Source organism: Peromyscus californicus, unplaced genomic scaffold (genome assembly GCF_007827085.1).
Source record: "Peromyscus californicus insignis strain IS unplaced genomic scaffold, ASM782708v3 Scaffold_11__1_contigs__length_118956290, whole genome shotgun sequence".
NCBI classification, from domain to species: Eukaryota; Metazoa; Chordata; class Mammalia; order Rodentia; family Cricetidae; genus Peromyscus; species Peromyscus californicus.
The window spans coordinates 111199539-111226494 of NW_026294402.1; the positions used below are offsets into that span (position 1 = coordinate 111199539).

General features: G+C 42.9%; 1 protein-coding gene across 14 annotated transcripts in view; it reads right to left on the reverse strand.

Annotated features, from left to right (window-relative positions):
* The window catches only part of Rbms3 (RNA binding motif single stranded interacting protein 3), a 1493133-nt gene that overhangs the window by 385903 nt on the left and 1080274 nt on the right, over positions 1-26956 (reverse strand). The window lies entirely within an intron of this gene.

The following is a 26956-nucleotide window of genomic DNA, read 5'->3' on the forward strand; positions in this document are numbered from 1 at the left end:
AAAAAGGCAGAAGCTGTTAGATGGCAGAGCCACAATTTGAACCCAAGTCTTCACAGAAGTTATCCAATGCCACACAGAGACTGTTTCTAGCCCTGCTCTGGAGCTCTGCTCTGAAGCACGCACCCCTGATGCCCTTCAGCCCTGTTCCGGAGCCCGCTCTGGAGCCCTGCCTTTGAGCCTGCACCCCTGATGCCCCTCAGGCCCTCTCTAGACCTCTGCTAGGGAGCCTGTGCTCCTCAGCTCCTCAGCCCTGCTATGGACCCTGAGCCCAGATGCTGCTCAGAGCTGCTCTGGAGCCTGTGCCCCTGATGCCCCTCAGAGAGGTGCAGAAAATTCTTGGATTTGGAGTTTTAGGGTGAGTTAACACAATCCCATGAAAGGCTCTCTCTAGCTCATTCTCTTTACAGGTTGCTTCCTGGAGGGCCTGGGCCTATACCACATCTCTCCATGGGAGGTGTGGACAGGGTTAGGGTTGGTCTTCATTCATTTAGAGGCTCATTCTTCCCTCTAGTAGTGAAATTCTTCATCGGGCACTTGACTCAGCATCCTATAGAATATGTGGAAAACAACAGCCCCAGCTACCACTCGCATGCAGCTTATTAACTGAGTTAGAGAGAGATGTGACGGAATGGCCATACCAAGGAATCTACAGATATTCATATCATGCCTTCCTGAAATAAAGGGAAGCAGTGGGCACAGAATGTGGGTGTGGATTGTTCAGTATCTAGAAATCATTGAGAAGTTCTCTCTCTAGCTGGAGAATAGATGGTGATGAAAGAGGTTGGCAGCAGCAGTGGAGAGGACTCAAGGGCTACCACAGCAAACCACAAGAAAGGCATCGGGTCAAGACACTGAATGGGGGAAATAGAGCAGGTGAGTTATCATTTACAGGGAGGATCAACAGGACTTGACAACTGATTGATTAGGCTGGGAACAGGAGAAGTATAAGATGACAAGAATTATTGCTTGGTTGGATTTTATTCTTTTCCATAAGCCACTGTGTGAGTGAGCTGTGGTTGACTAAAGTGAAGAGACTGGAGGAGAACACACAGGAGTGAGGGAGGCCTGAAGACACATTCAGTCAAAACATTTGTGAGAATCTCTGCAGAAAAAGTCAGATTGCAGTTTGATATTGTGATGACTGGTTTTGAATGTCCTCTTGATACCATCTAGAAACACCTGGAAGAGATTCCCAATGAGAAGTTTAGATCAAGTTCCCTGTAGGAATGTCTGTTCAGGGATTGCCTTGACTGTATTAACTGACCTGGGAAGACCCAGATCACTGTGGGCAGCACCATTCCCTAGGCAGGGGTTCCTGAACTGTGTAAGAGTGAAGAAGGGGAGCTGGGCATAAACATGAATGTGTTTCTTGCCATCTGCTTTGGATCATAGATACAGCCTGACCACCTACATCATGTTTCTGCTGCTCCCTTCCTGCTATGATGGACTCAAGCTCCTTCTCTCCTAAGTTGGTTCTGTCAGGGTATTTCAACACCAGGGTATTTCAATACCATAACAGGAAACAAAACTGACAGAGAGACATATTAGGTTGGCACTCAGTAAAAAGGATAAAATCAGAAATATATATCAAGTGAGCAACAACTTAAAAATGCTAGTAACAGAGATGGAAAGAGAAAAAAATCATAGTGAGAACTGGAAAAAGATTTAGATTTCGACTTGAACAACTTCTGCTTTTAGGTCTCCAAGTTGATTTTGCAGAGAAGACTGAAGCAGGACCAGAGAGGATGATGGACACAAACAGGAACATGTCCTCTCAGAGCCAGGCAAGAAGGGCCCCAAGAGGGAAGAACTAGCCATGCCAAATGCAGGAGAATATGCAGGCATGGAGGGAGTGTGAAAATGCCCAGGGCCCTGAAGAGCAAGGATGTTTGTAGAGTGGTAAAGACTGAAGGTTGCCCGAGAAGAGGAAGAATTAGGGAGGAAAAGAGAAATGGGTGGTACAGAAGGCCTTGTAAGGAGTTAGCTTGGCTGATGCGGGGAAACAAAATTAGACAATAGAAGATATGAAGTCAATGGGGGGTTCTGTGCATGTGTGTACATATGCACTCACATGTACATTTGTATAGGGCCCAGTGCTCTACCTTAGATGACATTCCTCAGCCTAAAGCATTAAGGTAGGACCCACCTACCTTCTTTATTGAGACATTGTGTCTAATGCACATGGAACTTACTGAGTAGGTGAGACTGGGTAGCCAGCATGCCCTGGGGATCTGCCAGTCTCCACCTCCCCAGTGCTGTGATTATGAAAATATTGCCATCATGCCAAATATTACACATAGTTGCTAGGGACTGAACCTAGGTCCTTGTGATTGTGCTGCAAATGCTTTACTGACTGAGCTTTCTCTCTCTCTATCCCCCAATTGAATTTTCATTTACTTTATGATAAGATGTGTGCGTGTGTGTGTGTGTGTGTGTGTGTGTGTGTGTGTGTGTGTGTGTCCTTCCTCCTATGTGAAGTCAAGGTAAAGACCCCTAAAACCCATTTCAGTGATTCAGAAGTCTTTATTGGCCACCTGCTATAGCACATTATATTTTGTGGCTTTGAATAAGGAGTAGAAAAATCAAGCTGAGAAGAGAGCCAAGCTTCATGAGTCTAAGAAGAGAATTCATAAAATAGCTGGGAAGATGCAGGCAAAGGAGCATCTGGGACAGATGTGGGCATGCTGCCCCATCACCCACAGTCACTGGGAGGAAGAAGAATGAGCACTCTGGCTGTGTTAGTCACATCAGTCAGTGCTGTGACCTGACAACAACCACTCACGGGGAATGGCTTATTCTGGCTTTCAGTTTGAGAGGACACATTCTATCGTGGTGGAAAAGGCATGGCAGCCAGAGCATGAGAAAACTGGTCATGAAGTTGCTTCAGTCAGACAGAGAGCAGTCAGGAAGTGGGCTGCTTTATAAAACCACAAGCCTACCCTCAGTGACCTGCTTCCTCCAGCTTGGTTCCACGGCCTTCCAAGCAGCACCACTCATCACATGACCACTCATCACGTGGCCAAAGGTGACCTTACAGGAGGTATTTGTCACCAGCTGTCATTGCACTGTACACTAGCCATTGGATTTTACCTAAGTCTGTGTTCAGTAGATGATCCTTGTCAAAGTACACAGAAAGTATGCTAAAATATGTAAAGCTGCAGAAGGGACTTCTGTGGTTATTAATTAACAGATGAAAATGTCACAATTAAATTTTGATTACAAACAACAACAACAAGAACCAAACAATACCAGTGCTGTCAGCCATGCCTGTCCCATATCTTAGCCTGCATTACAGCGTCTTCCTTCAGGTTCCTGACCTCCACTTCCAGCCCTACACACCACAGAGTATATTATAAAATCAAGATGTGGCTCTTTCGAGCTGGACTCCTACACAAACTCCAGCAATTTCCACAAGGGCACCCGTCACCCAGAGCTTCTCTCAGGAAATTTACAGCTGAATTCTGAGGGAAGGAGTAACCCCACACCTGTAGGAATGATTGCTGTAGAATTGTTTTAAGACGTGTTACTTTTGTTTATGTTGCATTTGTCTAACTCTGTGAAGCTGTGTTACTGTGCCTGTCTAAAACACTTGATGGTCTAATAAAGAGCTGAACAGCCAATCATGAGGCAGGAGAAAAGATAGGCGGGCCTGGCAGGTAGAGAGAATATAGAGAAGGAGAAATCTGGGAGAAAGGAGTAGCCAGAGAAGCAGGAGGAAGAACAAGAGAGGAAGGCGGAGGACACCAGGGGCCAGCTACCCAGCTACCCAGCCACCCAGCCTCCCAGCCTCCCAGCTACACAGCCACCCAGCCACCCAGCCTCCCAGCTACACAGCCACCCAGCCACCCAGCTACATAGCCAGTCACAGAGTAAGAAACAAGGAAAGGTATACAGGAATAGAGATAAAAGCCCAGAGGCAAAAGATAGATGAGATAATTTGAGGAAAGCTGGCTAGAAACAAGTCGAGCTAAAGACGGGGCATTTGTAAATAAGAATAAGTCTCTCCACATGTGGTATTTATGTGAGCTGGGTGGCTGTGGCCCCCAAAAGAGTAAAGCCAACAACAGATAATGGCTCCAAGCCAACAAGCAGCAAAGACTGTGCATGAGAGCCACAAATCTGAGTTGTGGGGTCATCATGCATACTTCTACTCGTTCAAGTGAGAGTCAGGAGGTCAAAGTGTCTCAAGAAACCTTGAAAGCTATTTCCATTCTTTAAATGAACATGGCATTTCCAAGGTCTATGAGGGTGAGAGCTACATCCCAGTCAGAAGAAAGCAAAATGAAATACAAGACTGGCTCTAAAAACAATGATGCGTTTAGTAAGGGATAGAAATCACTTTAATTTGGTTTCAATTTGCTTTCCTTCCTGATAAATAATTAAGTCTTTCTCTGCATCTGGCAGGGGAAGGGAGGTGGAGTAATCCAGCCCCCAAGGAAGGCTAGCCAGGGCAAAATCAGCCTGGTGGCTGTGCACCCTGCCTCCCTCAATTACGTCATCACACTTGGTGACAGGTTCAAGCAAATTAGATCCAAATGTCACTGTTTTTTCCCCACACCCAGAGCTTGTTTTTCCTCCTGGTCAGGGAGACAAGGCCAGCAGCTCAGCAATTAGCCGGAAGTGGAGCAATGGGAGAAAAGGAACTGTGGGATAATTAGGTCATTCTGCGAATGCACTCTTCCATCAACGGGCTTAATCAATGCTTCCCTGAAAAGCTTTATACCTTCTGCGCTTATTTAAAGTTTTGTTATGGCATGGCACTACCAGAGTGATGACCTTCTAGAAAAATAATCTATATTAATTACAGCTTAACTCTACAGTATCACCAGAGGGCTATTTGTCTGTTCCCTTTCCTGCAGTCATAGGTGACAATTCCAGAGACCTTTATCCTTCAAAAATTATTGTGTAAAGATGTATTTGGAGTTTCATTAAAGTCTCTTTATATTACACTCAACTGTTCATTTCAGTTTTTTGTGTTGCTGCTGGCTCTTTAAACTAGCAATTCAAATTATGTATTTATTTGCCAATATTGGGGTTGGGTGGGGCACGGTGTGGAGTGCAACTGGAGAACTCCCCCTTTAAGTTTGTGGTACCATCGACAGCCACCCAGGGCATTTGGTCTCAGAGTTTTAACTGCACACTGAATTCCACATCATTTGCATAGTTCTTTGTCTTGGGAGTGATTTTTAAAGAAGGAAGGCCTCCCAGAACACAGATGCAGAGCCAGCTGGGAGTCAAATGTGATTTCTAGACAGTACAAGAGAACACGTTGGCTGAGACTTAGAAGTGAAACTCCAGTCCTGCTCAAATGTAACAGTTGGGATGCTTGAGAATTCACCTTCCTCTGGCAGCTACTGGGGAAGAGTCTGTGAGCCTCCACCCTTGTCGGAGGATCTAGAAGCAGTTGACAGCTGCAGAAGCAAAGGAGGAGGAAGTGAGAGAGAGGAACAGGGAGAGGGAGAGAGGAACAGGGAGAGGGAGAGAGGAAAGAGAGAGAGGAAGAGAGATGGAGAGGGGCAGGGAGAGAGAGGAGAGGAGGGAAGTAGAAGAGAGATTACTAAGAAGTGAAGGGGATAAGTGAGAGTGTGGGGGACATAACAGTGGATAATAGAGGAGATGAATTTGGTCAAAATACATTATATACATGCATAAAATGTCATAGCAAAACCCATTATTGCATATAGTTAAGACATGCCAATAAAAGTATATCTCATTTAAAAAGAATTGGGATTCTTCTTTTTTTTCTCTCTTTTCATTTAGGGTTTGTAACATGCTGTGCTGGTGTCTGGGCTCCGGGGGTAAGACTGAGTTGTGAGGATGAGGATGGAGGAGAAAAGAATGTAGTAGATGCCCTGGAAGCCTGAAGGTATCTGAGCCACTCTGCCCCTCTCTATCTCTACTAGTCTTCTCTTACATCATTCAAGTAATGGATGGCTATGGAACCTTCCCTGCTATTGGATGTCCTAAGTCTCTGTATTAGGGAGCCAGAGACAGGAAGGTAGAACATTAGCACATCTGTCCTGGGTAGATGTTGTCAACTTGACAGAAGCCAAGGTCATCTGGGAGTAGGGACTCTCAATAGAGGAATTGCATCCATTAAATTGCCTTGTGGGCTGGTCTGTGAGGCATTTTCTTGATTAATGACTGATGTGGGTGGAGCCAGATCACTGTGGGTGGGGCCACCCCTGGGCGGATGGCCCTGGGTTGTATGACAAAGCAGGTAAATGAGCAAGCCATGGGGAGCAAAACCATAAGCAGCACTCCTCCCTGGCCTCTGCTTCAGTTCCTGCCTCCAGGTTCCTGCCCTGACTTCCCTCTGTGATGGACTGTATGCTGTAAGGTCAGACAAACCCTTTCTTCCCAAAGTTGTGTTTGGCCATGGTGTTTATCACAGCAACAGAGACGTAAGACAGTTTCCATTCCTACATTAGCTCTCAACTCTCCAGAAGCTTTCATCCTTTCTTCAGCATCCATTGGAAGGGTTTTCAATGAGCATTCATCAAGAGGAATTCCCAAATATGTCAGAGGAAGCAAGACAGCAGCACACACTCAGCCTTGGATTTGTGAAAAAGCAAAGCCCAAAGTCCAAGCCTGCTTAGGTGTGGAAACAGACAACCCTTACTTGGCAGAACAAAAATCCTCCTAAAATTGTTTCCACCATTATAATCCTAAACCGCTTACACATAGAAATACCCTTAGATTAGAACATAGGATCTCACAATTTTACATCTTAAAGAGAGAGCCTATCTACTGCCTGTACAAAGGCTACAGCATCAGCCACCGAGCAAATGGGAAGAGAAGATGGACAATGAGTCTATACGACAGTAGGGAGGCTGTTCCACTGAACTGTTGTTGGTATTTTTTCACTCTTTGACTCTAATTTTTGGGGGGTCCTGCCACCCAGCTCCCAGATAAATCAAACACAGAGAATTATTATTACTTATAAATGCCTGGCCTCAGCTGGACTTATTTCTAGACAGTTTTTCTTAAATTAGCTTGTCTGCCTTTACCTCTGGACTTCTAACTTTTTCTATTTCTGTATATCTTTTCTTTCCTTCTTATTCCATGGCTTTCTGTGTAGCTGGGTGGCTGGCCCCTGATGTCCTTCTCCTTCTTTTTCCATTCCTCAATCTTTCTTCTTGCTCCTCCCAGATTTTTCCTTCTATTTATTCTCTCTGCCTGCCAGCCCCACCTGTCCTTTCTCCTGCCTAGCTACTGGCTGTTCAGCTCTTTATTAGACCATCAAGTGTTTTAGACTGGCACAGTAACACAGCTTCACAGAGTTAAACAAATGCAACATAAAAGAATGCAACACATCTTTGCATCATTAAACAAATGTTTCACAGCACAAACAAATGTAACATTTTAAAATAATATTCTACAACCCTGAAGTTCCCTGAACCTCATACCATCATGTCAGAAATCATAACACAAGATATTACCTTTAGAAGAGGATTTCTCAGCCTTGGAGACACCTTTGAACCATAATGTGACCTTCTTATCATTAAGTATATTAAACATCTACTTCAGAGGGGGGAAAAAGGGTTAGGTTCTGCAAGAAAAATAAAGACAGCTCAAACATGTCCCTTGAGTAAGTAATGATAGGAATGATGTGTGTGTGTGTGCCTTTCTGCCTCCCATTTTATATTCACAGTTCATATGAATTAAGTTAAAAACAAGGGACAGAGAAGAACTGCTATAATACCTCAGAAGGACCAGCTAATTCCCTAGCACGTAAACCACTGTTTCCACGTGGGGCAAACAAGGTATATTTTTGTGCATGAGAAAGCAAAAGCGAGGGCTGGGTAGAAGACCTAAGCTTTTCTTGTCCAGCTGAGTAAGACAGTTACAAAGACAGACAAATTCAGCAAGTGAAGCATTAGTATGCCACTTGAAGTGGGACATTTTCTCACTCTTTGTATGTTGCATGAGAAATCAAACTGAGCCCTACCCGGGTTCAGATGCCCAAACTCACTGCCCTCCTTACCCAGGCAGTTGATTTTAAAATGAGAGAAATTACTGCTTTTGACTGAGAGCCAAAACTAGGACTCAGATCATTATTTAGGAGCTCAGTGCAATCTCCATGCTTTATTGAGACTCAAAATACACACGGTTTGGTTATTCTTCTTCTGGACCAGCTATTATTTTAATGCATGGCAGAGATTCAAAGAGCAACCAATGTGAGTATAAATGTCAGACTGACCTCCAGGAAGCTTCCCTTTGCTGACAGTGTTCAAAGATGTCTGTGACTTGTCAGAGCAATGTGTCTCCTCCATTGGAATAGAGGGAAGATAATATGTGAATGAGGGCTACAGGAGCAAGCCTGGGATACTCATAAAACAGTCCCACTGAGTTTGTGACTATGATGGAAACAAGCTGTTCAGAACATTGTCATCACAGTTCTATAGGCCACAGGCCACCACCAGGTAGGTTAAGAGCTAAGCTCTGACTGCCCATTCCTCTCTCCCTCCTTTTGCTCCAGCCTTACAATAGTTGTGGTTCTCCCTAGCACAGAGCAGAATAGTCTCAGTAAGCACACACAGATTGGAGGAGAACCTCTGCTAAGTTGAGGTACTGTGCCCTATATTTAGACTCAGTGAACCCCCAAATGGCTGGTGTGGGTGCTGAGAGTCACCAGCCATCCTCAGCAGCCATCGAGCTTAACGAATGGACATACAGCCAAACGACAGCCATCCAGAGGATACTATGAAGTAGCTGCGTGCAGGAAGAGAAATGGGAATCCTTTAAGAAGATGCCCCATAATGCTCCTCCAATTTTCATTTCCTTCTTTTATTCATTGTTTTTGTATGTATGTGTGGTATATGTACACATGCATGTGTGACTATGTGGATGTGTTCAGGATTATCAGAAGAAGATGTTGGGCATACTATTTCATCACTCTTCTCCTTAATCCTTTTGGACAAGGCCCTCTTGTGGAACCTGACCCTAGGCTGGCATACAGCAAGCCCCAGAGATCCCCGAATCCACCCCTCACAGTGCTGAGGTTTCTCACAGGAGACACCCAACATTGTATACAGATGCTGGGATAGGGCCTGAGTTCCTCACACCTGCGGAGCATCTCTCCAACTCCTGGTAGTTTTTGTTCATTGCTTGTTTATTGTTTGTTTTGTTCTATGTGACTGAGTTTTATTATATAGCCCAAGTTGGCCTGAAACTTACTGGGCAGACCAAGACCATGCTTCCCCACACTCACAGAACTCTACCTGCATCTGCCTCCAGAGAGTTGGAATTATAGGTTTGAGACACTATACACATCCTTTGTTTTTCTTACTGGGTGCATTCTAGTTAGCCCCCCTCCCACCCACCCATCCCTACCCACCCCCTGCTGCCTAGCTCCCTGTCTCCACTATAGATTTCCACCACGGCTCCATGGACTTTTGAGCATGTGCTGTTTGCAAGAATAAGGACTCCAGCTGTGTAGTTCAGTTTTTTTGATAACTTGATAAAGCTAGAGTCACCTGGGAAGAGGGAACCTCCCTTGAGGAACTGCCTCCATCAGTCTGGTCTGTGGGGTATTTTTTTTTTGATAGACTATTGAATTGGTGGGCCAAGCTCACCACGGGCTGTGCCATCTCTGGACATGTGGTCCTGGACTATATAAGAAAGCAAATTGAGCAAGCCATGGGTCACAAGCCAATCAACAGTGTTCCTTCACGGCCTCTACTTGAATTCCGTCTCTAAGTTCTTGCCTTGAATTCCTGCTCTGGCTTGGCTGGGTTATGGACTATAATCTGGAAAATGAAACAAATCCTTTCCTCCTCAAGTTGCTTTTACTCATGGTGTTTATCACAGCAACAGAAAGCAAACCAGGACACCAGCATGATCTCCTCCTTCCAAACTTTAAAAAAAAATCCCATCTTTAAACCTTCACAAGACTCTATTTGAATACAAGTTTTTCCTTTCCTAATCTATGCATATATTTTATGGAATTCACTCTTTCTTTGGTGTTTATTGCCCTTATTCCAAATACTTTAAACAAACATTTACAAGATCCCTATATTGGTATGACATACTCTCGCTTTACATCTTTGAAACTAAAGGACCGTGTTCACCCTACCTGATGTACATAACATAATTGTGCATTTTAATTAGCTTTCAAAGATAACTAAAGTCACATCTAGGCAATCCATAGTCATGTGTTCATGTGGTAGAAGGAACATCATGGCCAAAGAAATACTCAGAAAAACACAAGCTTGCTTCCTCTGGGATGTTTGGGTTTAAGCCATGTTTGTAAGAATATTCTTGACTCCTGATAGTTCTACTTACAAATCATGACTACAATGAATGAATGGCTACAGTCTCATTGTTCTCTGCCTTGGAACTTCCAGGAGTTTATAGAGAAATGCAATATAATTACAGCTTTCAAAATATCCTGAAATGGGGGCTAGCAAGGTGACTCCATAGATACAGGTGCTTTTCCTGTCATGTGATGACCTAAATTCAATCCCCAGGGCCAACATGGTAGAAAGAGAGGACTGATTCCCACAAGATGTACACACACACACACTCTCACACGCAAATATATATTTTAAAAATCATAAAAAGGAGCCGGGCGGTGGTGGCGCACGCCTTTAATCCCAGCACTCGGGAGGCAGAGCCAGGCGGATCTCTGTGAGTTCGAGGCCAGCCTGGTCTCCAAAGCGAGTTCCAGGAAAGGCGCAAAGCTACACAGAGAAACCCTGTCTCGAAAAACCAAAAAAAAAAAAAAAATCATAAAAAGGAAAAATTATATTGTAAATAGTTTTTCAATTTTCCATTTTCCCCTAAACACAAATTGGAATTATTTTCTTCTATTTAAAAAAAGTTACATTTTTTTTTGTTTTTTAATATAGTTCTTTCTTTATGGGGGGGGCAGGGGGTTGAGTGTGGAGGTCAGAGGAAAACTCTGTAGACTTGGTTCCCTCTTTCCACTTTTCCCTGGGTCCCAGGAATTGAACTCAGGTCATTACTTTGTGCCTTTAAGTGGCTGGGCTATATAGCTCAAGTTATGTAATCTTATTTCAGAAATATTAGGGGTGGGAGATGTCTTAGGTAAAGTGCCTTCTGTGCAAGATTGAAAACCTGTGTTTAGATCTCTGCATTTGTGTAAAAGCCAGATATGGCGGGTTCTGTAATCATCACCTGGGGCATGAGGAGACAGGCAGGTACCTGAGGTTCACTGACCAAATCACTGAGTTCCAGGTTCACTAAGAAACACTGTCTAAAAAACTGAGGCAGAAAGAGACCCAGGAAGATACATCATTGTCCTCCGGCCTCCACATGTACAGGTACCCGTATCGTATCAACATGAACATATAACACCATTCATCCACACAAGGAATTTAGCTAGTACCAAAAATATCATCTATGAAGTTGCAACACAAAGATAAATAGATAACTAATTAAAATTTATTCTTAATTAATTAAATTAATTAATTTTAATTACTTTTAATTAATTAATTAATTAATTAATTAATTAATTAAAACCAAAATGGTACCAGATCATGCACACAGTTTTATAGTTTTATCATCTCCCCACAGTAATGCTTGGATCAATCTCAAAGCCATCATGGAAAACTGTCAAGATCTTATGAAAGAAAACATGATACATGGTTGGAAGAGGACTAAGATGAAGAGCTGTGTCCTGTATCCTGACTTCATACTCATTTCTACCTTCAAAGTAGATTTTTTGCAATAGTTGAAGGTGCATTTCCCCCAAAAAAATTTTACTGAAAATTATAAATTAATGTGTATGATAATAGTATTTTCACTTTATTTTTTCAAGGTACTTTGGTATGTGTATTAGTGCACAGGCATGCACATACATGTGCTTGGAGGAGAGGTCACCTTGAAGGATTCTGTTCTCTCCTTCCATCATGTGGGTTCCAGGGATCAAACTCAGGACATTAGGCTTGGCAGCAAGTTCTTTAACCGGCTGAGCCAGCACAAAAGGTATTACTTTAAATATCTGGTTATTTATACAGCAAGATTATTTCTCTCCCTTCCTGAATCGTTCTTGTACAAAGAGAATAGAATGTTAAGATCTTAGGGCAGGTTGGTTAAGATGAAGTAGTTTGAGAACTCTACAGTTAAGGGTGCTTACAAACAATGATCTTCGTAAGGGTCATTATTGGGTCATTAAATAAAACAGCAGTATGAGACCAAAGAGTCCCTCCCCCTCACCTGAAGATTCCCTATCTTCCCACTTTAAAAGTGATCTAGAGATCAACAGTGTTGGTATCATGTGGGTTGCCTATTGGAAATGCAGCTGTGCTGGCCCACCTCTGATCTACTGCATTAGTAGACACCAAAGTGGTCCTTTATATATGCACACTGAACATGAGCTGCATAGATTCCCAGGACCACAGCACAGTGCTCCCTCCAGGAAGTCAGCTACTATTCTTACGAGACTGATGGGGGAGCAGGGATGCTAGCTCTCTGTGATCCTCTGCTCTCCCCACAGTCCCATTCCAAACATATCCAAGATTCCACCAACTACAATACTTTAAATGGCATATATCCTCTCTCAAGACAGCCCACATTGGACAAGAATACTTGTTAGAAAATCATTTAGTATGGTAAGAAGGATCCCTTCCTACAATCTGGGTTCAAATTCTGTCTCTGCTATTCTATAACAATAAGGCCTTAGGTATGGAACATTCAACAAAAATGAGAATAATAATATTATCCAAAGGGGAAAAAACATGCTGGCTGTAGGCACTGAATAAATTTAAATACATTCAAAGATGCTGGCTGAGTGCCTATGGCAGTTCCCTCACCTTCTCAGACTCCAGTTAATTTAGTCATCTTTAAATGCATGCTAAAGGATGAGTGTGATGGGTTTATGCTCCTCCCCACAGAACATATTCTTATCTTTTTAAACTCATTATTCCTTTGCCTTAATTTTGAAAAATGAACAGTAGAAACCACAGGATTGGGCCATTTTGTTTTTTCTCCTAATAATCTATTTAAGTGTAACTTTTTGTGCCCTCAAACCTCACTTTTGTGTTTGTGCTTTGGAGATACAAGCAATTCTGTTTCATTTCAAAGTTCAAGTTTGCTCTACATTAATACATTGAAAAAAAAAACGCACAAGAAATGTTCATTTGAAGAAGCAGGTAACCAATGTGAAATGATTATACAATAAATGTATTATGCAAATTCCAGCAAACATTTCATGCACATTGGATAAAGAATCAAATTAAAGTCTCATAACCCTCAGAAAATTAAAGTTAGCAAGCACTGAGGTTGACTTGCCCTTGAACACAAAAGCTACTAAGGGCAGGCATTTCCCCATGATTTCCACAAAGCCAAACCATTCTGAAAGTTTCAGATTAAAATAAGGAATCCCTTGGGAGTCATAAAGATCAGCTATTTTTACAGGAATAATTTGGAGCCTCAATTTTAAAGTGTTATGAGTTAGAAGGAATGGGTGAACCTTTGTGTCATATTTTCAAGCTAATATTCCATATAGTCAGGCAATAGAGGACACCAAAAATTGAACTACAAGAAGATATCAAACAGGTGGAGGGTTGGGGCTTGGGGGAACATCAGAGGGGAGCTGTTTTTCAAAGCTTTCCCAATAACAACCTGAGTAGTAGCCATGCAATAGAACCATAGACTCCTTTGATTTCCCTTCACTTGGTGTAATAATGGGACACTTCCCTGTGAGTCTCTGTAGCTTGCCAACACTACTCTGTCACTGAACACTGCAGAAAAATAATGGACCACTAAGAATGATAATGTGGGCAATTTTTCGACATTTGCCTATTGAAGGGCAGAGATTTATCACACATACCTCTTTAGATCACTAGGCAAGGTCAGGTGTGAAGAAGGAAGGCTGGAAGCCACATTCTACATTTGGATTTTACACATGGAGGTGGGATGTGGGGCTCTAGGGCCAAGAACAACAGACTCATTAATCAACCCCTGCAAATCAATTCCATTTCCTGTCCATTCTTTTCAGAAGGTGGACAGGATGTAAATATAAAAATAGAGCCATTAATTTAACAACTGCCTAGTGAAGTTCTTAAGAGTTCTGAATCAGGTCATGAAGTTGGAGTAAAGAATTGACATAGCTCCTCTCTCCTAAGAGGATACGGATGCCCAATGAAGACACAGACATTCAGCATGAGTGAAAACCTACAGTGTGAGGAAGAAAGACAGCTCACTCTTAACTGAGGTAACGATAATGGAGAAAACTGATCTGAGTATTCCTAGATTTCCTTTTTCTTTTTCCACTTATTCTATAGTGTGTGTGTGTGTGTGTGTGTGTGTGTGTGTGTGTGTGTGTGTGTGTGTGTGTGATGGTACCTTCTTCAATTGCTCTCCACATTTTTTTGAGGCAGGGTCTCTCACCCTGGAGCTCCTTAATTGGGCTGACCAGCTGACCTACAAACTCAGGTATCATCTGTCTTCTCAGTGCTGCTATTATGTGAGGACCATGGCTCCTGCATCTGGCTTTTTACAAGGCTCCTGGGCATAATGAACTCAGTTCCTCCTTTTTCAAGTCAAGCATATTATATGCCAAGCCACTTCCCAGCACCCCTTCCTCTTTTTTCTTCTTATTCTAAAACCTTTTCACTAACTTCATTGAAGTGGAGAAGTCAAGGAAGGTGTTACATAGAATAGCACAAGGCACAGAATATCACCAGGCTGTGTGGTGTTGAGGACTTCTTAATTTTCACAGCAAATCTCTGCTACTCTCCTATCCATCCATGTACTGATGCTGCTGCTGCCTTAAGGCCCTTAAGGCCGCTTTACCTCTGTTGCAAGTAACTCAATGCTCCTCTCCCAGTAAAGCAAAGGTCACAGTATTCTTCCTGTACTCCACACACTGGTAGTGTCCTTCACAACAATTATATAATTTTTGTAGTCTATATTTTCTATCAGCCGCTGAAAGAATGATCAAGTGAATGCATGAACCAATCAAAACCTTATTTTAACCTCAGCTAGTGTGGCTCATCCAAGTCTCCATGACAAACCATACCTCACCTCTTAAAACAGAAGGGCATTTTAGAAGATGGTACTTGATCTAAACTCACATTGAAATTATATTCTTATCTGTAGTTATGTGCTTTTGAATAGAGCAAGGAAAATAATAGTTCATTCATTCATTTATTCAGGCACTTACTTTTTTAAATTTGTTTTGAGAGGGAATTCTCATTTTGAAGCCCTAGGTACCCTGGAACTCAGTACATTTCCCAGGCAGGTCTTGAACTTGCAACAATCCTCCTAAACAACTCAAACTAAATGTTTAACTTTGAGACATGGAAGGTACCAGATGTGAAAGTCACCAACACTAAAAGTATAAGTCAGTCACATCCTATACAATGATCCTTTGGTCAATGAATGATCCTAGTGTTCTAGGGGCCCCTTAAGATTATCACACAGGGCAGGTGGTTGCTCCATCCCAGAATGCACACCTGCACTCTGGGCACACACATGAAGTTTAACTCTCGGATTTACTTGTGTTTTGTTTTCAGGGACATTTTACTTTTTTGTTGTTTGTTTGCTTGTTGTGGGGGTGGTTTTGTTTGTTTCTTGAGGCAAGGTCTCATGGAGTCAAAGGCTGCTGTAAGCTCGATACATAGCTGAGGGATGGAACTTCTCATCTCCCTGCCTCTTTGTCCCAAGAGACAGGTGAACACCACCATGCCCAGTTTATTCAGAGCAGCCAACCAAACCAGGGCCTCCAGCTCTCTAGACAAGCTCCCTCCAACTGAACTGCATCCCTAGCTTAGCAACTAGAGTTTTATGCTATAGACTTTTCATCTGAGACCATCAACTCATGGTTTCCAGATCAATAAATGGCTCAGTGTCCAGAACCTGCTTCATGTCTAGAACTCACCTTGTTTTATTGTGACATAACAAAGGGGTCTAGGAACAACATCACTCAGCTGCAGGAAGAAAGTAGGTGAACTACTCACTCATCCTGACAGGAAAAAACTTTAAAAAAAAATCTAAATGACCAAGTAATGCTGTCTAGAGAAAGTCAGGGCTTCGTGTGAACTGGAAAAGTGTAAAGACAGTGAAATCAGTTCATAAGTCCTACCCCTAGACATATGACCTTGAAAATGTGATCAAGCACACACAAACCACATCACAGCGCAAGCTAGCGATGGTTTCGCTCTGAAGCTTTTATACTAATTTATATTAATAACTCAGTCCACACCAGCTCCTGAAATCCCTTTTTCCACAGGACACCAAAGCCTGTAATCCACTGAAGGAATATTATATAAGATATAAATAAAAGTTTCAGAAAACAATTTAAGTTCTGATCTCTAAGCTGCTGGTGAGGGAAGGGTGAATTCTAGCTCTCCTCCCGGCCTCTTTATATCAGTGTCTTCCACAGATGACGGGAGACACAGTTCCCTGGGACATGAGTGACACAAGGAAGCTGTAGCGTCAAAGGCAGTTCTAAGAAAGTTGACTTTCCAGCCTTGGGAGGGAAGAAACAAAAGCCACCAAAGGAAATACTGTTGCCTGAAGCCAGCCCCTGCAGGAAACAACAGAGACAGTTTCCATAACACCAGACACTTGAGATTGATGCTTAAAGATGTTCTTTGTTTCTGATGGATGGCAGGACCAACGTGTATGGAGCCCCAAGCTGACCTGCCTGAGATGACATTCCTTTAGGACAGATTTCACATTAGAATGGTGAGTAGGGCTGAGGAGCAGCGGGCTAGGACTTCCCTCTCTGCAAGGGAGACCGTTCCTGCTATGCAGGAGAGGCCATGCTCTCTCATATCCAAAATGAAATTAAAGTTTATGTGACAATGATAACTGCCAATCTATACTTCGTGCAGGGCACTGTGTCAATTTCTTCAATTCATCTCACTTAACCTTACAACGCTTTTTACAAAGATTTATTTATTTTATTTCATGTGTTTGAGGACTTTGCTGAGTGTGTGTGTGTGTGTGTGTGTGTGTGTGTGTGCGCGCGCGCGTGCAACATGTGTGTGGCATGCCATGCCCTCAGAGGCCAGAAGAGGGTGTTGGGTCTCTTGGAATGAGTTACAGAAGGTTGTGAGCTGCCATGTGGGTGCTGGCAATCAAACCCATGTACCCTGCTGAGCAGCCAGTGCTCTTAACAGCTGAGCCATCTTTCCAGCCCCTTAAAAATCTGTATAGGAATCGTTTCTCTAATCTTGCACACAAGGTAATGGACAGTCAAGTTTTGCTTATTATTATTTTTCACATTTTATGAACAATGTGAAATTATGCACCTAGGCTTCTGCAACATACACATATACATTATTCATAGACATTCTCTCTCTCTCTCTCTCTCTCTCTCTATATATATATATATATATATATATATAATCATTAAATATTCTGTGATATATACAAATACATATATATAAATGTATTATTTGTGACATGTGAATATATGAGTATGTTCTGTAATGTATAATTAGATATGTACCTGTATTTAAATATACATATATCACAGAATATATATTATATGTGAATATTTAATGACTTAACCGTATATAACTATATATAACTGTATATAATAACTATAAATTGAGAAGCACATTCTAAGAAATTTACTTCAATTATAATATTTGTACAAGATATAAGCAAAGACTTTAAAAAATTATCTGTTGGTCCTTAGTAAGTACTAAAACGTGAGCCCTCCACAAATACTGGGTAGATGAGTGAAAACATATTAAAACATTCAGCGATTGTGTAATTATTGATTCAGGCTCCTTTAACTAGTGCAGACCAAAAGCAGACATGTTTCCACACTGATGATATACCTGAGCTCAGATGGGAGCTGACTCATCAGGATGTACTTAAGATCTGAAAAAGTGTCTGGAATGGACAGATACTCAGTAGAGGAACTAACATACTGAGGCTGGTCCCCAGTCATCTTGGATAACAGACGGTTGGATAATGCATTCATTATCTGGGAATTTTGGGTGGGTATTTTAACAGTCAATGTCTATCTTTTTCATCCATATCTTGTTAACTAATAAAAATCACCCTGGCTTAGGTGGAGGATGCAGTAAGTGTCCTGAGATCCTTGTAGGTCCCTGTCCAAGAGGTATAACGGGCAAGGGATGGGAAAGAAACAGTCCCCACAAGAGCTCACTCTCTACGTGTTTGCACCATGTTGCGTCACAGTATCAGGAGTACATGACTCCTGGTCTTTGATCCCCAGATCAAGTGTAAAATAGTCTACTGAATGAAAAATGCTCATGGGGTAAACAGCTGTGTTTCTGTGATCACTGTGTTTGCTGTGATCACTGTATTTCTGTGATCACTGTGTTTGCTGTGATCACTATGTTGTGATCCACTGTCTGTGCTGTGATTCACTGTGTTTCTGTGATCACTGAGTTTGTGTGATCCACTGTGTTGTGATCCACAGTCTGTACTGTGACCCACTGTATTTGCTGTGATCCAGTGTTTGCTGTGATTGCTGTGTTTCTGTGATCCGCAGTCTGTACTGTGATCACTGTGTTTCTGTGATCCACTGTGCTGTGATCCACAGTCTGTATTGTGATCCACTGTATTTGCTGTGATTGCTGTGTTTCTGTGATCACTGTATTTGCTGTCATCCACTGTGTTTGCTGTGATCACTATGCTGTGATCTACTGTGTTTCTGTGATCCACTGTGTTTCTGTGATCCACAGTCTGTACTGTGATCACTGTGTTTCTGTGATCACTGTATTTGCTGTGATCCACTGTCTGTGCTGTGATTGCTGTGTTTCTGTGATCACTGTGTTTCTGTGATCCACTGCCCCAACACAGACCCAATGGACTGGATCTAAGACCATGAGCTAAAAAGGAAGTAGATTCTGTCAAGTTCTGGTTACAATAATGGAAAGCTAAAACAATCCATAAATCACTTAAACTAGTGTTTGGCACATCACTGAAACACTACATCTGTAAGTTAAACAGCACATTCGTTTTTCTCTCAATGAAGAATAGTCTTTAAAGTTAAGACATATTCGGGGCTAAGAGGGTGAAGCACTTGACACACTTGTGAGGACTGAGTCTGAATGACAGACCCTGTGTGGAAGTGTATGCAGACTGCCAGACCCTGTGTGGAAGGGTATGCAGACTGCATCTGCAATCCTACAATTCTACAGCAGCACGCAGAGGAGACGGGGGTATCCAGGGAAGCTCGCAGGCCACTGTACCCGGTGCTACAGTGAGGCGAAAGAGGACCTATCTAAAGCAAGGCAAAGGCAAGGCCTGAGCTGAGGCCGTTTTCTCATGTCCACACATGCACTGCAGCATGTAAGTACCTTCTTACACACACACACACACACACACACACACACACACACACACACAGAGAGAGAGAGAGAGAGAGAGAGAGAGAGAGAGAGAGAGAGAGAGAGAGAGAGAGAGAGGAGAGAGGAGAGGGAGAGGGAGAAAACAATAAATAAAACCTATTTTAACAATTACACACAACCACAAAACTGTGGCCCCATTGTAAGTTATACAGTCACCCTGAGGACATAGGGACCATATGTCTTCAGGGTGCAGAGGCAAGAATGCATAATTCAATTCCTCCCCCCAATAAATTACTAAATGATCTTAATGTTCACTTTAAATCCAACTGGGCCATGTTTCATTCTCTACGTTTATTAAAGGAAGCTAACAATGTCTTTAAGTATTCATTTTTTTTATACACAGCATTCCATATTAAAATGTTTGACTTTTATCCCCTCATTACTGGGAAGTACTTATTCTGATGAAGGCATTTTAAAAATACGGTTTATATAATAAACCAGATTTAATGCTAGTCTGGCTGTCATTCTTTGTCTGATCATGACTCTAATTCCATTCTTGACCAGACATTTATTGGGCAAACCATTCTACAATTTTCAAAAAGAAAGAATAATGAACTTAAATTTTAATAGCAATTTCCCCCATTTTAGACGCTTTTTAGAATTCCTTCGTTCATGTTGTAGAGGTGTTCTGCCTGCACGTGTGTCTGTGCACTAACTCTGTGCAGTGTTCCTGGAGGCCAGAAGAAGGTGTCAGGTACCCCTAAAACTGGAGCTACAGATGGTTGTGAGCTACCCCAAGAGTGCTGATAATCAAACCCAGGTTCCCTGAAGAGCAGCCCACAGAGCCATCTCTCCAGCTGCAAATTCCAGAGGCCTTGATTACTACTTGTCTCTTGTGTTGTGTGGGCAGAGAAGCAGGTTTATATGTGGGTGCATGCCATACCACTAAGTTACCAAGTATTTCCAAACAGGTCTTGATGTTTTTCACATCATTTTTATCCTTGCAAAATATTTAAGGCCATAAGAAGTCCATGATGGGAGTAGTAAGAGATGGAATGCAACCATAATGCTGAAAAAAGAAAGATTCTTTGGCTGGGAAAACAATTAATTATAAAAACCCAGATGGGGTTTTATTTTTGTCAGACAGTATTTGTTTGGAAATATGGTGTCATCAACTTTCAAAATGCAGGAAACACCATCTGCCTTTGTTCATCACTGCAAGCAGACGCACCCAGACTGTCCCACTGACGCTGTTCACCAACACTGAGCTAAAGCGCCATTTTGATTAAACCTCAGCAACGATCAGGCAGTAACATCATTTTGGTGTTTTGAAGATGGGGTATTTGAAGATGTTATGAATTGGGTTGTGATTAGCTCCTGTATAGTGGGATGCCTTTGTATCTACCACAGAGGTTTACATCTACTAGGCACTTTATAAAGTTAGCCAAATCGAGTATTTGTGGACTAGAAAGTATAAGCATATAAATATTTAAAATTACTAAGTGGATTTTTTTTAAGTATAGTTGATTTTTACTTAAGTGTGTTTAAGTAAATGCCCCCAGGGCTAGAAGAGGGTGTCAGATCCCCTGGAGCTGGTGATCCTGGATGTTATATGTTGCCTGACAGAGGTTCTGGGAACTGGACTCTGGTCCTCTGCAGGAACAGCGAGTGCCTTTAACCACAGAACCAGCTCTGTGGCCTCGAAGTGGAATTTGGAAAGAGAATCTTCACCTTGGTTCACAACCAGGAGATTTTTAATAAGTATTCAGTCATTGAATCAATGATTCATTGATTCACAAAATCCATTCTTTCATGTTTCTTCAATAAATGCCAAATGGAGGCTAACTCCACCGTGTGGACTGATTATTCTGAGGAACAGTAACGAATGTTTAACACCGTTCTGTGTACATGTAAGTGTGGAAAAGGCTGGAAAGAGAAACGGTCACCTTTGCGTTTAGCACTGAGACTTTTCAGAAGGGTTAAGGCACCCACACGCCGCATTGCTTTTTAACCAAAATGAACATGGCAGACATGCTTGGTAGCCCGGGCTTATGGGAACCTCACGAGGAAGCAGAGTTAGGACAGACGAAAGTGCTTTGATTTCTCCTGTTTTACTTCCTTCTCACCATGAAATTAATTCATGACCATTTAGTAAACACACAAATAGAAATTAAGTAGAAGACTTGGCCTAGGGATAATCACTGCTAATAATGTTCTTTTAAAATATCTTGATGTTTTAACTTTCCATTTCAACTGTCCCTGTTGAGCTAAAGAATATGATATGTATTTATTTTCTGTCTTTTTCTTTCCGGAGTGTGTGCATATGCACGTGTGGAGTATATATATATGTATGTGAACATGTGTGTGTGTGTGTGTGTGTGATCACGCGACAAGGACCTTGCGCTCCAGAGAAGGGTCATCTGGGTCCCAAGAGGTCAGTGGTGCATTTCAGCACCTGGTCCACCATCAGAACTGGACTCGGAGTTCCACGTGGAAAGGATGTTCCCTGGTGCTCTGAGACACACCCCTGCAGGGCATCATGGGAGAAGTGTGAACACCACACGTCCCCTTCTCCACAGCGACATGTCCTTTCCACCGCAACTCAGAGATGTGCTCCAGTGTCTGCTAAACAATTTGGGGCCCTGTGATTGGCCTCCGCCACCTCATTTCTCCCCACGCCCCCCCTCCTGTCAACTCCCAAGCTTTTTCAGTCATGTCTTCAGTTATTCCTTCTGCCCCAGTGAGCTCCCTTCTGGAAATTTCTATCAGCTTCATTTATCCTGTCTGTGTAATAAGGTTTTCTTCTCTGTGCATGTGAGTGTGCATGTGCATATGCATGTGTAAGTGTGCGTGTGATTTGTGCATGTGTGTCTGTGTGGATGCATATGTGTTTGAGTGTGCATGCATATGTGTGCATACGTATACATGGGTACACAGGTATGTTCATGAACATGTGTGCACATGTATAAGAGTAAATGTATGTCTGTGTCTGTACATGTGTGCAGGTTCCTGTGTAAGCATATGTGTGTATGTGAGTATGCATGGTTGCATGTGTATGGACGTGTAGGTGCGTGCATGTGTGCGTGTGTGTGTGTGTGTGTGTGTGTGTGTGTGTGTGTGTGTATAAGGATTGAATCAAAGGCATTTTACTTTGAAACTATTGTTCTGGCCTCCCCTGCTACCCAGGTCCCCCCAGCTGGGGACCGTGGCCCACATCCTGTCTTCTTTTCATCTTGTCCTTTTGTCCCTTCCTCTCAGCTTGCTCTCTTTTGTGGCTTTCTTTTCCTGTTTGCCAAAAGCAATGTCTTCTTAAATCAGATTACGTATGATAAACAGTCTTCTAGATTTTCCCTGGTTCCTGTTATGAAGAAAGCTCATCTGTTCTTCCCCCTGTCTCCAGGAGGATGTTTCTACTCAGTTTTGCTACTACATGATTTTTACAGGTTACATTTTGTAACTGTTTAACCAAAATTAGGTTAAAAACAAAAACAAAAACAAAAATAGCAACCCAGACTCTGAGTTTATAAATGGTTGGTAGATTTTCTTTGGCTCAACATTTTTGTCTAAATACTAGAGTTAAAATCCAATCCATCTCTGGGTCATCTGAGGGGCCTGACAGTCACTTTGCATGGATATCCCTATTGTAAAATTATGCTTCTATCTGCTGCTGCTGTGTTTCTGCCATCAAACCAAGCAAATGCCTTTAACCCTCCAGCTCCCGGCACACCCTGCACCAATTCTCACCCTCTGTCTTCCCACCCCAGCACTTCAGCTACAGTCACTGGACCTCCACCCAGAGCTGCCTTTGTACATCCTCAAAACTGCATCAGGCACCGCTCAGGACATGGGTGCAGAAAGGACCTCGCTGGGACCAGTTACCGCATGGCTGCTCCTTTAGAAACAACGTCAGAATGGCACGGGGCCCATGCCTGTGATCCCAGCATTCCAGAAGCTAAGGCAAGAGGAGTACTGCAGGTTCCAGGCCAGCCTAGGCTATAGAGTCAGTCTAGATCAGCTTGAGTCACAGCGTGAGACTTTATATCAAAAACAAATAATCAGTCAAATCAAACAAAAGTGAAAAGCAACCAAAAACTAAAACAAAAGACAATCAGACACAAAACCCTCAAACCCACGTGCACACGGGCAGCCTGTTACCTCCGTTCTGGGAATCATAGTGTCATTTTAGTTGAGGGGAATATTTCCTTTCATTATGCTTATCCGCCTAGGGCATATTTACCCAGCTCAGAGGGTTACTAACTCGGAACATGTCTCTGAAAGGTGGAGGACAGGAAGGATACTTTCAACAAAAGCTCTGTCTCAAGTGTTCCTTGAGGCACATGGCAGGACAAGTAATTACTAAAAGCTGCTGCTGGAGGCTCCTGGGAAGCCTTGCTGTGCTTTGCAAGGACAGAGATCCACTGAGAAGGTGAAGCTGCCAAGCCAGGTTAGGAACTCCAGACTTTGCAGGGGGCTAAAAATGTAAGTCACATCACAGCAGAGGACCTAGGCTTTCCCCTAACGCAGAAGACAGCCACCACCCCGGACCGAGGCCGTGCTGGGCAGAGGGAAGCGTGCTTGGCTCTCTAGGTAAAGGGGTTCCTGGGAGAAAAATCTTGTAAAGACGTGGAATCAAGTGAAAACCACCACAACAGATTGTCCTTCGGGCTATGAGGGCACTAAGTGTCATTTAATGCCACAGACCACAAGAACATGGTCTAAAACCAAAGAGGTTTTAGTTTCCTGTTGGGCAAATTCAGGTGTCCATTCTAACAGGTTTCGGGGGCAGGGAATTAGGGAGAGGGAGGTCCCACAGCACATGGTTGATAAGTAGCTTTTGCTCAGGTTGCCTCTGCTTCCCCAGTCACACAGTGGAGGTGGAACAGAAGTGGCTGTAGGGTCACAGGCCTTGTGTGTCATCTTCATGCAGTAGAGGCTTTTCAGTGGGGGAGAGAGGTAACAGGGCACTTGTTCCTCACTGAACAGACACCTAAGGTCACCCTGGGAAGAAGAATCACTGAGGCTGGGACATGGCTACAAAAGCCTGCTTGGGTCTGAAGGAGCTCACAGAACCCACAGAGGAAACTCAAGAGTGTGGGCGGGACATTGTGAGTGTTCCTTTAAATATCTTGCTCATCCATGCCCACTCTCATCTGTATCTACTCAGCCCCTCCTGGGGCATGAGAATCCAGTGATGTCAACAGAAATGTCAGCTGTCTTAATCAAGCAACTGACAGGATCTTAAAAAGTAGTGCTGAAACAAATAAATGTACTAAGATAAGACAGACTCAGAGGATGGAAACCTGTCCAGTCAAGCCTGATGACCTGAGTACAATTCCTGGGATTCAGGTGGAGGAAGGAGAGGACCAAGTTCTTCTACAAGTTGTCTTCTGACCTCTGCATACATGCCATGGTACATGTTCACCCCCACACTAAATAAATAATAAATAAATAAACAAATAAATAAATAGTTTTAAGTCAGCATGAGACCCATTTATTTTTCCTACAGAAAAAGATACTTTACCAGGTCATAAATGGACTCTTTAAGTGTATCGGAGCTGACTGACGGTTAACTGCTGAAGCAGAATAAAATGCATTTCTCTCTCTCTCTCTCTCTCTCTCTCTCTCTCTCTCTCTGTGTGTGTGTGTGTGTGTGTGTGTGTGTGTGTGTGTGTGTGTGTGTGTGATTATTAACGGAGCTTTCAACATGCCTTCAATTAAGGTATGTTTGCACAAATGGTATGGCTGAAATGTATTCTGGTTTATTTTTATATAGGGCTTTGTTTAGCTGTAACAGGTAAATGGTGATGGTGCTGGAGAGATGCCACAGTGGTTATCAGTGACTGCACTTCCAAAAGACCCAGGTTCAGTCAGCAGCACCCACATGGCTGCTCACAAGCATTTACAGCTCTAGGTCCGAGGGATCCAGAGGCCTCTTCCAGTCTCCATGCACACAGTACACATACACACGCAGGCTAAAGATCTACACATTAAAAATAATATTGAGGTAAATAAATCTTCTAAAAATAGATAGGGGAGAAGGAACAACTGGCATTACCATAACTCTGAAAAAGACTGCAAGACAGGTCTTCTTAGTAAACCGAGCTTTGATTGATAGATTGATTGACTGACTTATTGGCCAACCGAATGACTGCTCCCTTATGTGGTACTTGGTCCATTAACAGAAAACCTAAGTAACAAAGCAACAAAGGTAACAGCAGGATGCCCCACCACCTGTAGGCTTTCCGAATGGCTCTCTCAAGGGATCCTTGATGTTTTCTCCGAAGCCAATGTTTAAACCCTGTCAAGGTGATTACAAACACCTGAGCTATGAGGGGAGGAGAGAAAAGATGGAGGAATGAATGAGCAAGCTGCCCTGATTCTCAAGCAGCATTGTCCTGACTGAGCTATGATCCCAACACTCATGCAGCATTGTCCTGAGATATGACTGTCTCTCTTTTTTGTTCCCTCAACCACGATATACTTCACATTGAAGCCCCAGCCTTCACCCAAGCTCTGTTCTGAACATGTCCCTCTTCATCTCAAAACCACCTTTACAGGAATCTAAACCTGTGTGTGTGTGTGTGTGTGTGTGTGTGTGTGTGTGTGTGTGTGTGTGTGTGTGTGTATAAACATGTGCTTGTGTGTGTGCGTGTGTACGCGTGTACGCGTGTGTGCATGCACATGCACCTATAGACCAGAGATCAACCTCTGCTGTTGTTTGCCAGGAGATACCTACCTTGATTTTTTTTGAGATTGGGTCTCTCATTGGAATATGGAGCTTATAGTTCAGCCATGCTGGACAGCCAGTGAGTCCCCCAGGGACCCAACCGTCTCTACTTCCCCAGTGCTGCCAAATTAGGCAAATACCACCATGCCTGGTGTTAGGGAGAAACTTGGGCCTTAATTCTTATGTTGCAAGCATTTCACCCAGGATTTGATCTTCTCTGCCCCCAAACTCTTTCATGTAGCCTGCCTGGGACTCATGAGTCCAAATGACCTCTTCACCCCCTGACTGACTGATTCAGAGCTCCCTGTGTCTATAACTGACTTTGGAATGCATTCCTTTCTTCTTGCTCTTGTCCAAAACCACATCCTGGTGATTTGTCTTGCTTGCCAAAGCTTTACTTAATTCACAAAATCCCCATAAAACCTGCCTCCTGCATGAAGTCTCTCCCTCTCGCACAGTCAGAAGGAGGCTCACACCCCAGCCATGCTGTATGCAGCACCACCACATGTGACCAGGTGCACGGCCTGCCTCACTCTTATTGATAAGTTCTGAGACACACAGACCATTGACTATTATTGTTTATAACTGGATTTTATTTGATGAGTGTCAGCATTGCTGCCTGCGATGGTTTAAAAATTCCAATCAGTGTACTCAGTCTACAGCTTCATAACTTGTAGGTTGCTTTGACAGGGAAAACCCACATAGCAGCAGAAGTCATTGGCACTCCCTAGCGAGCCTCACCTGCCAATCTCTCTTCGCAACCCAGTCCAAGGAAGCTTGTAGTAATACAACATTTATAAGTTTAGCTAGCTGAAAACCTAGCCAATGGGAAATAACCAGAAAGGATCTGTGAGGACATCTTTCTAACGTGGGAATTACAGCAATATTTTCTTACATTTTCCAAGAACCAATATGCAATATGTTATATAGTATCACAATATTTTTCTATAATTATTTTTTAGATTTTTTAAAATTAATT